The following is a 13,867-nucleotide window of genomic DNA, read 5'->3' as shown; positions in this document are numbered from 1 at the left end:
AAACTGCGGTAGGTGGGGGGAGGCACTTACCAAGGCCTGTTTGTCCAGATTCTTCTCTGAGACCCTTGATCTCCAGAGATAAGGATGTTTCTCTCCTCTAGGAGGGGAGGGGCCCTTTCTCATGAGGGTCTATGACCTGCTTCAGGGGAAGGCCAGGAAATCCTTCCTAGGTTTTATGATCTGCTTCTGGGGGAAATGGCAGGGCAAGATAAGAGTGGCCTTCCTGCTTCTGCAGTTTTCTCACATTCCTTCAGCTTCAAATATTCGCTATGCAAGGTGCCATATTTTTGGGTAGTGTGTCCTGAACCCTGTCAGTATTGTATTAGTTAAGTCCCAGCAGGAAATAGATGGTACAATTGAATTGGGCAAATTTGCATTTCATAAAGGAACTATTTACCAAGGAATAGTAGGGAAACCACAGAAGATAGTGCAGGGTCCTAGGATGGGTGACAGTGGCCCTGGGACCCTCTCCCCCTAGGCCTGAAGGGTCTAGGTCCTGGGAGGGTGGTCATAACCTCGAGACACAGTGCTGGGTGGGCAGGGCAATAGAGAGCCACTGTCAGCCCATGGTGACACTGATGTCACTCTCCTCTCCACCACTCGGTGCCTGCTCCCTCCCCCAGTGGCCAAACCCAACTGGAAGCTAGAGAGCAGTGGAACTAGCTGAGTCTGTTCATTCAGCCCACAAGACACAGAGCAGGGTGGAGAAAGGTAAAGACTGGAACAGGATGACAAGCAGAAGATATCCAGCACGGAATGTATTCACTGGTGGCACCAAAATAGCCTTGAATTATTTCATGTCTTAGTATATTATTTTGAAATATGTGGTTGGAGAGAAGCCAGTTTTTTCAGGCCTCCAAAAGTCTTCATTGGACCTCCTCATTTGGTATGTCTGACCTGGAAGAATAAGGATGTATAATTTGGTTCTCATCAGTCAACTCCAGCCCAGAATATCAAAGGCTCCCAAGGAGGGACCATATGTTCTGCTCAGTCTCAGTACACTGGCTGTGACCTTGAGAGGGGCTGTGCTGTCATCCTGAAGGGCAGGGCAGAGCTGTAACCTGCTGACTAGGCCACACATAGGCTCTGCCACCAGACAGACCCCCACACCCCCACACCTCTGTGTCTTTCCAGTGGCAACAGCGTACTTGAAGCCTGTCAGGGTTAGAGAGACACATACTTCAAGAGGCAAGCTGTCCCACTGGAGAGATAAAAAAGCAAACAAGCAAAGCACGGAGTCAACACACAGCCAATTTAGAAAATAATCGGGGCCAGCACAGAGCACCCCAATGGATTTTTGCAGGGGAAAATGTTTGTGTTATTTAATAATGTTGATATCTCTCACTAGCTCTCAGCAGTGAAAAGCAGCAGAGTGTCTTCATCTGCGCTCCGTACCAAAACAGAATATTTATATCTAAATATTTGAGTTAAACGTATCTTGTGTTTGTAGAGCATTAATGCTATTGACATTGTTCCATAGCTGTACTCTTTAGGGAGTTCGAATCTGTCTTCAATGTTAGTCAACAAACCTAAGGAAACACTTTAGTAGGAATCAGGACTGTGTATGCTACTCAAAGAGCCACTTGAATTGGAGGAGGGAGATGAACTCCGGCAGGATGGTGACAAAGGCAAGGATTGTAGAAAGATACCGGCTGCTATTCTTGCTCCTGCCAATTTCACTTTAGAGGGCATGCATTTGTCCTTGGTACAGTATGGAGGCTCCACTTCTGGAGAAAGACATGGTTCTCTCCAGAGCAATGTACCTTCTCCCTTCCCCGTGAATTCCTAGAAAGCTCTTCTCTAGCTTCTTGGCACTGACCTCACACACTTGAGCCCACTTCCCTCTGCTTAACCTGGCCCCTAATTCAGAAACTATGTTCTGATGTCACAAAAGGAAAAGTAATTTACTAACTGGGAGCTGAGCCATCGAGCAGGTGAAAGAGGTAACAAATGTTTGTGAGAGGTACCACACCCTATGTCTCACACTTGTCTCTGTATCTGTCACGTCCTCACCTCACTTGCCCTAATTTGTACCTCTGGGACCGTGTATGTCAGCTGAGGTCTGTGGGTGAGGGAGCGCCAGTCCCCAGGACAAAGGGAGGGTTGAATGCTCTATCCTCCCTATTCTGACCACACAGCCCTATGAGCTGTTTCTGGTTTAAGAGCATGAATTGCAAGGATGCTTTATGTGGTGGGCCTCAGGCAGGTTAGGGAAGAAATCAGAGAGCCAATGGGAGACTCAGAGTTGTCATCAGTGACTTCGGCCTGCCCTGGGGCATCTGGTTTGCAGGAGGAAATGCATGAGATCAGATGCCAGTTACCCAGAGGCACAGAGTGACACAGCACAGTGGAAAGGAAGGCAGTGAGGGCAGATGGTGCCTGAGACTCAGGGAAGAGGAGCGATGACAAACACACCCACTCCACCCCTGCCTGCTCTGCCCAGTCTCCCCTCATCAGCCCCCCAAGTCCTCGCCCCCCTCACACTCAAGCCTTCTCCAGGAAAGGGTGGGCAGGGGCTGTGGGCCTGACTCTGCAGATCACGCCGCACAGAGGAGGGGAGGAGGAGCTCCTACCTGTCATTGCAGTTTGAGGCCTGGGACCACGGGAAGGTCAGCATGTCCCTAGTAGAACACGTGCATGGCAGCAGTAGCCCCAGTGCCCAGCCAAAACAGAGACAAGGCAGAGGCCATTGTGCTGTTAGGACTTGGTGGTTCCCGGGGAGAGGATATACTCCTGTCATTCAATAGGGGCCCAGAAATGTCATCTGGGCATCGCTGTCTAACTCTACTTCCCAGGGAAGAGGCGTGAGCAGCCGGAGTGGGTGCCACGGACCCACCTCAGTCCATCACTGGAGAGCTGCCCGCATCCTCCACCCATTTCTTTAACAGTCCCCAAGGGTCCCTGACGCTCTTTCCAGCCTCAGAAGCCCCCAGGGACCCAAGAAGCCAATTCTCACCTTCCTTGAGCTGTTTCTTCTGGAAGAACAGCCACTTCCACAACCACTACTGCAGGTTGTGGTTATTAACTACTACTGCGTTAAAAACTCGAACCCCCACATCTGAAGGTGTGGCCACAGGGCTCGTTGCCCTTGACCCTCAGCCGCTCTATCAGTCGACGCCTCTGCCTTCACAGCCTTTTCCTCCTCTGACATTCCCGGCCTCCCCGAGGCCTGCCTTCCCCTGTCTCCCTGGCCGAGCCCACTCTCTCACCTTCACTGTTGCCACTAGGTTATTGAGGCCTTTTGGTCATGAGCTCTTTCCACCAAATCAGTGCCTGAGGCTGCTGCATAACAATCTCCTTCCTTGATTAGAGCATCTTAATCATGCTCCAGGAATTTGCTTAAACAGATTAATCATTCTGGAGGACAAATTTAGAAGCTGTGCTCGCTGAGGGATCTGCTCTGAATGTCCCCGGGGAGATTCTAATGACAACCGCCTGTTGGGCCTTTGCCAAGGCCTTGGATGCCTCAGGGACTTCGACACCGGCTGGAAGCTCTACGCCCTCCGCAGGCTTCTCTTTGCTCCTATGGGCCTGCAGAGCAGGCTCTGAAACTCCTGGATGTGAAACATGGCGGGAGTTGGAGAGTAGGAGGCCCTGGTGCCCCCCTTCCCTTCCAGTGGACTCGCTGCACTCTAAGGAGTGGATTTGTGGGCCCCTCCTCAATAAAGTAAAGCCTTAGTCCACTCACTTGTGGCAACTGGACACCACAGATATTGGAGCCTCACCTCCGACCAACTTAATCAGGATTTCTGGGGTTGAGCATCTCTAATTTTGCAGGAGCAACTGAAGAGCCCACCAGGTGGTTCTAGTATACACCTAGGTTAAGGAATCACAGCAAAATCTGAGCACTATGAGATGGTTTACTTCTGTGCACATCAACGTGGAGACTCAGCCCCAAAGTGCTTTGGCACTGAAGATAGATCCATCTGGTACTAATAGACAATAATTAGTGTGCTCAGATATACCCAAAGTAGGTATTTACAAACCTACTTTGTAGGCAATGTTTCATGCGGTTTAAAAGCCAGTGCTTTGGATCAGACTATATGGATTTAAGTGCTGTTCCCCCATTTCCTAGCTCTGTGACCTTGGGTAAGTTAACTTCTCTGAGCCTCGGTTTTCTCATAGGGACTGTACCCACTTCACAGGATTGTAGAGAAGGGGAATAAGACTGTACATGGAAGGAGCTTAGAGCAGTGCTTGCCATAAGTAAGCTCCCACTTAACGTTAGCTGTCACTATTTCCTCATTCTTCTCCTCAGCATCACCATTTGGCTCAAGGACAGAACAGAATGTTCATAAGAAGCCAGGTCAGGAGGTTTTTCCCAGTGACAACCAATGAGGCTGAACTTGGAGCAAATCAGTGACACTAAGCCGGTCCTGTACCAGTCCCCTACCTATGTGAGGACTAACCAGGAATGAAAATGCATTCCTTTCAGGGCTTGGAGTCATGGGAAGAACCAGATTATTTTTTGGAAATTTTAAAAAAATGGTTGGGAAGGGAATCAAAAACAAAGCTGATCTAGTCAAAAGGGTGAATTCAGAAAACAAGTACAGGGAATGGTCCTCAGCACCACACACTTGTTTTTCATGTCATTGCTGTCCTGATCGAGCCATGCTTTATCCTTTAAATCTTGCCATATAAGGAACTGCTCAAATTCCATAGTTTCACAGAATGGTGGAAATAGTATTGCAAGCACAGGGCAGGAGAAGTTGGTGTGGTCTTGGAGAAGGGCACGTAGCTCGGTCTGGTTGGATGTACATGGCGTCTGCAAGAACACGCAGCCCTGAGCCATGCCAAGGAGTGTACAACTGATTCTGGAGGTTAGGGGACTCACTTAATTATGCAGGGAGACTAGTTTAGAAGGAGTTTGTAAACAGATTTGGAGGGAAGATTGGAAGCAGAGACACTGGTCAGGAAACATGTTTAATCAGAGAAATAGACAAATGCAAAAATATTTAAGCATTTGTTAGAATTGTATTTAAAGCCTTCACATCTTTAGGAAAAAAAAAATAAGTGATGTAAGTTTTAAACTAACTAAGACATATCCTTGGCACCAGCAACTGCATGCTATGTAAAATCACATTTGTTTTCGAAAATAGGGAATTACATTTCTAGATTGAGATAATTTTCCTTTTTCTTATATTAATCTTTGTTGCTTTTATAGACAGTAAATTGTCAACAGAAAGATAGATGACCCCTCATTTCACTTCAATAAATGCTTTTTGCACATCTGAATATGTATGATGCCATCGGACACTGTAGACGAAATTAAACATCTTTATAAGGGATACAAAGGAAGATGCATGTAATTCACCATATAGAGTGTGCTGGCATGGGAAGAAAATAAACTGGATATTAAAGTGGAAATTCTAAAAGGTCTTAACAGGCCAGGTGCGGTGGCTCACGCCTGTAATCCCAGCACTTTGGGAGGCCGAGGTGGGTGAATCATCTGAGGTCAGGAGTTTGAGACCAGCCTGGCCAACATGGTAAAACCCTGTCTCTACTAAAAATATAAAAATTAGCCAGGCACGGTGGCATGTGCCTATAATCCCAGCTACTTGGGAGACTGAGGCAGGAGAATCACTGGAACCCAGGAGGCAGAGGTCACAGTGAGCCGAGATCGTGCCATTGCACCACTCCAGCCTAGACAACAAGAGTGAAACTCTGTTTCAAAAAACAAAAAAAGCCTTAACAGACTAGGTGTGGCATTGTAGACAAGGTGGAAAGAGAACAAGATTTGGTATACTGTGACCTGAGCTCAAGTTTTAGCCCATGGAGGCCCAACACTGTGAACTCTGTGCTAGTTTGTTTTTCAGTCTCAGCTTCCTCTTCTATAAGTTGGAGGTAAAATACGTGGACTGAGTCACGTTGTTTCAATCGTGTACTTATACAGTGTGTTTCTTAGGCCCCAGTGGAAAACTCTACATTTATCTCTGTAGAATTTCATCATCTTGGTAGCAATTTTCAAACATGTGAAGGGTTAGTATATTTGTGGAGGGATTAGACATGGTCCATGTGTCCAGGGACTAGGAGCAAGACAGATATGGGCAACAGAAAGATAGAGAAAGGGGTCAGTATGAAAAAGTAATTTTCTAACTTTCAGAACAATCATAGTGTGCAGCCTTGGTGTCAGGAGGGGGTGGTTTCACCTGACTGGAGGTGATCCAGCACAGGTTGGAGACAACTGGATAGGGACACAGTAGAGAGGATTCAAGCATCGGGTGATATCTTTTCCAAACACAAAGTAGAATGACAAATGGCTCTAAATGAAATCTTATCCACATGCAGTGAGGGCACGCAGCAGGGGCAGCCTTCTGGTTGAAGACTAATGAGAAAGTTCCATTTAGGAGTCCTACACTGCCGTGAGCTGACTTTGCATCTAATACCTATTCCTCTTACTCTTTTTCTGAGTATTCTTTTAAATAAATAAATACATAATTTATTTATTTATTTATTTATTTATTTATTTGAGACAGAGTCTCGCTCTGTCGCCCAAGCTGGAGTACAGTGGCGTGATCTCAGCTCACTGCAACCTCTGCCTCCTAGGTCCAAGCGATCCTCCTGTCTTAACCTCCCAAGTAGCTTGGATTACAGGCACCCACCACCACTTCTGGCTAATTACTGTATTTTTAGTAGAGACGGGGTTTCACCATGTTGGCCAGGCTGGTCTCAGACTCTTGACCTCAAGCGATCCACCCACCTCAGCCTCCCGAAGTGCTGAGATTACAGGCATGAGCCACCGTGCCCAGCCTATTTTAAATAATTCTTGAAATATATTTTACGGGATGTAAATATAAGACCTCCTTTCTTTCTGAAAAACGTGATTTCAGTGAAAAGTCGTTTAATCCTCAAGTACCCAAATAAGCTTAAAAATGCTAGATAATTTTAAATTTCTCTTGACATCTAGGAAGATATATAGATACACACACATTATACACACATATATTCACTCATTTATTCATTCATTTATTTTTGTAGAACCTGTAAACTTTTAACTATCATTTACTATAACAACTGAACTATAGGGAAAATGAACTAGGTCATTTTGTAAAAATACATTTAATTACCAAGAATTTAGTATGGGGAATTAATTGCAGAAAACTTAGCTATAATACTGACTGAAATCAGTATTTTTCCACGTGCCTCTTATCAGCCTCTTATAGACTCACTCCTGAGGCGATGAGTTTTGAAATAATTGTTGAAAATGATTTATTGTATTCAATCTGGATGCTTGATGAAGTGGAAGCATTTATTGCTTTGTCATAATTATGTATTTATCTGAATGTTCTTAAAGATAATTACTTGGAATATTTATTTCAATGAAACTTATTAGGTAGAGGTTCATATAAACTATTATGTATGTGAAATTCCAAATTCATCTATCTGGTCTAAAATGCTCTCTAAAGAGGCAGGCCTTGAAAATGTCTAACCCTATAGTTGAGTCAAGCATCATCTGACTAGTGATTCTTGTCACCTGCATCCTGACCAGGAGAAGCAGGTCTTAGGTGCCAGGGCCATGGGTAATGTCCCATCAAAGGAAGTGGCCACATCTGTTCCATTCATTAAGCGTGACCTCAGCAAGCTATACTGACCAGTTTCTTCACAGAGCTCTATTTGCAGGAGGCAGGTCCCTATAGTTAGAAGTTTTATGTGCCTTTCTGTTCCAGCAATTTCTTTCCTATTTTATGCTCTGAAGTCATAGAGCAGTACTATCCTAATAATTCTCCACCCTGGATGCATATTTTAATCGTTGGAGGTGAAAAAAAATACAAATGTAAGTAGATAGAGCAGCAGCAATTCTCAAACTCTACATCAAACTCACCTGGAGAGCTTGTTAGATACAGGTGGCTGGGCCTCATCCCCATTCCCATCTCCATCTCTAGCCCCAGAGTTCTGATTCAGTAGGCCTGGGTAGGCCTGAGAATTTGCATTTCTAACAAGTTCCCAGGTAATGCTGAAGTGCCTGGTCCAGGGCCCACACTTTGAGAACCACAGACCTAGAGAACTGGAATTAATTTGTCTTAGATGGGGCCTGAGTATTTAGTTTTAAAAACATCCCAGGTGGTTCTAATGTGCAATTAGGGCTGCAAATGACAATTAAATCTGGTGGACTTCTTTCCCTAACATGCACTTTTTTATTTTATGTCAAAGTGTGACGTGAAAAATCTTATACCAAATACAAAGGTAACAGCAGCAACTGCTGAACGTTGAGTGTGACCTAATTTTGAATGAACTTACTGATTTAACTATTAGCAATAACTTGAGTTGTTAGCTCACATCATACTTGTAAGACTATGAATATCTTCTTAAAATAATTCTTACTGCATATTTTAAAAAACATAAGTACATGAAATTGCACTCCCAAATATTTTTCAATTTGTTCTACTCAGACCTTCCTAAAGTACTAACGAGCCCAGGCACAGTGGCTCACGCCTGTAATCCCAGCACTTTGGGAGGCCAAGGCTGGCGGATCACAAGGTCAAGGGACTGAGACCATCCTGGCCAACATGGTGAAAACCTGTCTCTACTAAAAATACAAAAATTAGCTGGGTGTGTTGGCACGTGCCTGTAGTCCTAGATACTCGGGATGCTGAGGCAGGAGAATCGCTTGAACCCAGGAGACGGAGGTTGCAGTGAGCCGAGATTGTGCCGCTGCACTCCTGCCTGGTGACAGAGCGAAACTCTGTCTCAAAAAAAAAAAAAAGTCTAACAAAATGTTGAACAAACATGGAGAAGCTAAGCAAACAATGTGGTATTGACTATAAATAACGGCACAGTATAAAGTATTTTAGATATAATAGGCCCATTTCAAATTAATGCCATCACTAAAGAGCCTATAAACCTTGATTTAGAATTAAATCTTATGTTGTTATCATGTATCACTCTGGATCAATAAAGACAGAATAAGCAAATAGATTTGGGAAATTTTGTTATTGATAAATCATTGAAACAGAGTATTGAAGAGATGTTTTTAAAGGTTCACAGATGTGTTTCCCTGCATACATGCCCTGAGACTCTGCATCACGGCTCCCTTTCGGGTACCAGTAGACATTATCCTAGAGAAGATTTTTTTTTTTTACCAGAAGGCTGAAAAGTTCTAGTTAGCACACAGCTTTGCCTATCAGGGATTATCAGGACTCCAGGGTAATTTGTAATTTCATACAATAGGCATGTGCTGTAATAGAATTCTTTAAGACAGCTATGATTCAAATATGGATAAGGGGAACTTTCAAATATTAAGTGGCATTGGAATTTTAAGAGTTTTTTTGAAAAACAAAAACAAAACCCTGAAGTCAGTATGTATACCTACTTGCGAAAGCTTCATTTCTACCTGCCATTACAGAAGGGTTCCTTCAGATGGAACGTGATAGGTACACAGCGCTTTACAGTTTTCAAGACACTTCTACATATATTGCTCATAGAATCCAGGCTGTTTTAAAAAATCACTTTAGAAAGGCTGAGACAGGAAAGTAGCCAATAATGTGTCTGCTCTTGTTCAATGACATTTATCCATGAACTGTATTTGTCTGGTAGCAGCTGAACCTGAGGTAGCAGACAAGCCACAAACAAAGCAGGGACGAGGAGACGAGGAGGGGGTAAGGAACAGAGCTACCTGCCGGAAAGATAGAAACGCACTGCTCTGGGCAACGCTGTCCAGGAACGCTCAGCTCCAGAGCTGGACGGCTCTCAAGGCTGCAGATGATCAGGGCAGAAGCCCGGGGGACCCTTATCACCCAGAAAGGAATCTAAAACCAGACAGATGAAATTGGACACCGAGAGAAATTCGAGGTCAAGGACACCATAGCCAGAAGTGGCCAAGATACGCAAAACAAGAACAGAACAGAACAGGAAAATGGAGAGAAGGAAGGAACATCGAATTAGGGAACCGAGCGCGGCTGCAGGGGCCAGGCCAGCGCATGGCCACTTTTTTTCCTGCGGCGCAGCTGGCATCATCCTCTCACCATTTTCTCCTTTGGGAGGAATCAACGCCACGGTTTCAAGCTTCAACCTCCCCCGTTGACTCTTGTCTTGATTCCGAGAGAAACCATGCCTTGGGTAAAGGTGTCTTTAAGGATCTGTTGCATGCTTTCGTATTTCCTTTTATCAAAATAATAGGCCACCATCTCAGATTAGCTTAATAGGTTTGTCGTATCAGTTTAAAATATTAAGAAATATTTTTCTCATAGTTTTTATGTGGTGGAAAGATGGGTGCGGGTTAATGAATATTCTTTGCTACGGCCAGAGAAAATAAAAAAGGGCCCACACAGTTCTGAAAGCACATTTTTAATCCCCTTCATTACCAGACTAGAAAGGGTATCAGTTGTCTTCTTCCTAGACATACAGTAATGAGTACCAGGCTTGAGTCCTTATCGCCCGCCTTCATTCCTATGCACTAAAGCAGCTTACCAAGCCCGATGCTCTCCACGTGACTCGGCTCTGCGTTCCATCCACGGAAGAAAGCGCCACGCTGCGTCCTATTTGCAAGGCCTATTCCTTTCACCTTCTAAGTCACATTTGTTATCTCTCTTGTCACAGAAGCTGATTCGACAACACATATTCAGTTATATCTTCCCCTTCATCTCACGCCGCAGCCAGCATGAAGGGACGCACCTGGCATTTAAACCTGGGTGCTGAAATGCCTCGTGGCTTAAACCGCTCGCTAAGGATTCCCACTTACATCTTTGCAGCAGCTACATTTTGGTAAACGAGTGATCTGTGCTTCTTGAATGGAGAGGCTGGCCATTTCCCTGCAGCCATATTCTCCTTGTGGGCGATCCCTTGAGCATTCTCCTTAAGTGGTGCTTAGAAGATGCCCAGGGGTTCTGAACACAAGGCCAGACACTAGCATCAGTTTTCTGCATTGATGGAATCCTACTCCTACTGCTGATCACAAGACAAAGAAGCAGCAAGGGGGAATGGGGCGGGGCCAAAGCCTGGGTGTTGAGAGGAGGGGCAGGGGGCGGAGTGAGGAGGGGTAATTGCTGATCTCCAGTGCAGCTGCCCCTCTGTAGAACAATCCTGGGGAGTGGGCCTGGCTGCCAGGAGAGGTTCTGGCAGGTCGGTAGGGAGGGTGGGCAAGGGGGGCCCAGGCACAAGGTTCAAATGCCAAGCAATCTCAGGGACAAACAGGCAGTACCTCTGGTAGCAAACGAAGCCATCAGGCACCCTGAGGGATGAGCTGAACCCACCGTGGGATCTCAGGCAGGGCCTCCAAAGGCAGCAGGTGTGACAGGACCAGCACCATGGGTGAGGCAGTGTGCGGGCACACAGGGCCCCGAGCTTGTTTGAGGCTCTGCTGCCGCCATCTTGAAATTTAAAATAATTCTTTCACTAGGGACTTGGCATTTTAATTTTTTAAATTTTATTTATTTTAGTTTTTACTGTTCCAGTCCTAAAAAATGCAACCTGGATTAGGGAGGGGAGGTCAGTGTTTCGTCTAAGGTGATGGGATCCCAGCCAACAATTTAGGGCTTGGGGTAAAACTTCCCCCAATTTCACAATCTCCATCACTCTCTCTCTCCTTCCCCTGCTTGATGTTTCTTTACAGCAGTCTTCACTTCCTGAAATTAAAGTGATTCTTGTTTACTTTGTTTATTGCCCATCTCCCTTTTGCCTGTAGGAAGCCAGGACTTTGTCTATCTTGTTCACTGCAGCATCTCCAATCCCTACAACAGTGCCTGGCGCATGCAAACAAGTGCTGAATGAATGACTAACTTCAGGCCTTGGGAAAGGTAAGACCCCAGGATCCCAGAGGTCCTGCTGCATTCCATGGGGATGTGGGCAGAGTCTGGAAGTAACTCAGTCCTGTGCAGAGTCTCAGGAAGAAGAGGAGCTCTGTGTCAGGAGGAGAGGATCCTGTGTCTAGGGAGAGATCTGCCATAAGGGTGAGATCGGTGGATATGTTGCAGGTGGGAGAATCACTAGGGAACCTGAGGCAGGTGAAGGTAGCGTAAATAAGATTGGAGGTTGGTAACACTCAATTGTTTTTTTTTTTCTTTTTTTTTTTTTTTGCTGCCTGAGAGTAATATCCAAATTGGCAATTGATATGCCAGCTTACGTTGGCTTGTTCCAAAGGTAAAGCTAAAGTGGAAATGTGCTAAGTTACTGACCCAGCAGAGTAGAAGCAACTTCCAAAGTTTCACAAAAGTGTCTACTGATTAGAATTGCCTATGGGGCTTGATTTAAGACCCCCACTGATGAGGCCACCACCCTGTAACATTTTAGGATTGTCAGAGCACGAGCTTATGTCAATGCACTTCTCGTTATCTGTCAGTGCACTGTGCTCACGAGGCCCTGGATCCTGAGGTGCAAATGCATGTAGGGGTGACCTGAGCCTGGAGTGTACCTGGGACTCATGAGCGACAGCTCTGAACCTTTGGAACTGTTTTCAAAATGTTCCAAATGAAACAGACTTTTCTCTTTATGATCTGAGCACTTCCAAAATATTTTCTTATCTCTGAACTAGCCTCCCACCTCCCCCTGACTTGCATGATGGAAAAACCGAGGTGCTGTAGCTGTGGTTTTAATAAACGATAAGCTTGTGTCCCTGTGAGCAAAACATCATAAATTTTGGGCCGGGCGCGGTGGCTCACTCCTGTAATCCCAGCACTTTGGGAGGCTGAGGTGGGCAGATCATGAGGTCAAGAGATTGAGACCATTCTGCCCAACATGGTGAAACCCCATCTCCATTAAAAAAAAAAAAAATACAAAATTTAGCTGGGCATAGTGGCGCGTGCTTCTAGTCCCAGCTACTCCAGAGGCTGAAGCAGGAGACTCCCTTGAACCCGGGAGGCGGAGGTTGCAGTGAGCCGAGATCGCGCCACTGCACTCCAGCTTGGTGACAGAGCAAGACTCCGTCTCAGAAAATTTGGAGGCATTGGCATTGAAGAAATATGTTGATTTCCAATTAGCCTGAATGACATGTTGGAAAACTAGGTAAAGCAAAAAAAAAAAAAAAAAAAACCTTTAATCAGCAAACCTGCTGCTGTGCCCAGTAGGGTCACTCCTCCTGGTCTCAGGTTAGATGAAACTTTCACCTCCACCAGTCAGAGCAGGTGAGCACCAAAGGATGAGAGACTGTTGGGTTTGTCATTTAGGCAGGATGTGAGTTTCATTTAATAAGGAGGAAATTATGTTTTCAAGTGTTTTGTTTTTTCTAGCTTTATTGAGGTATAATTGACAAATAATTGTGTGTTTAAGGCATACGTGATGTTTTCACATATGTATACATTACAAAATGGTTACCACAATCAACCTAATTAATATATCCATCACCACTTTGGGAGGCCGAGACGGGCGGATCACGAGGTCAGGAGATCGAGACCAGCCTGGCTAACATGGTGAAACCCCGTCTCTACTAAAAAAAAAATACAACAAACTAGCTGGGCAAGGTAGCGGGCGCTTGTAGTCCCAGCTACTCGGGAGGCTGAGGCAGGAGAATGGCGTAAACCCGGGAGGCGGAGCTTGCAGTGAGCTGAGATCTGGCCACTGCACTCCCGCCTGGGCGACAGAGCGAGACTCCGTCTCAAAAAAAAATATATATATATATATATATATATCCATCACCTCCCACAGTTACTTAACTTTGTGTGTGTGGTGAGAACATGTAAGATCTGCTCTCTTAGCAAATTTCTAGTATAGAATACAGTAACTGTAGTTGCCATGCTGTATGTTAGAGCTCCAGAACTTCTTTAACCTGCCTAAAATGTTGAGCCCTTTGACCCCATCTTTCCACCCCTGCCCCATTCCTCCTGGCAGCTATTATTCCACTCTCTGCTTCTATGAGTTTGACTTTTTTATTCTATAGAAATGAGATCATCTAGTATTTTTCTTTCTGTATGTGGCTTATTTCACTTAGCACGTCCTT

Source organism: Piliocolobus tephrosceles, unplaced genomic scaffold (assembly GCF_002776525.5).
Source record: "Piliocolobus tephrosceles isolate RC106 unplaced genomic scaffold, ASM277652v3 unscaffolded_20, whole genome shotgun sequence".
Lineage (NCBI taxonomy): Eukaryota > Metazoa > Chordata > Mammalia > Primates > Cercopithecidae > Piliocolobus > Piliocolobus tephrosceles.
This window is presented reverse-complemented; position numbering follows the sequence as displayed.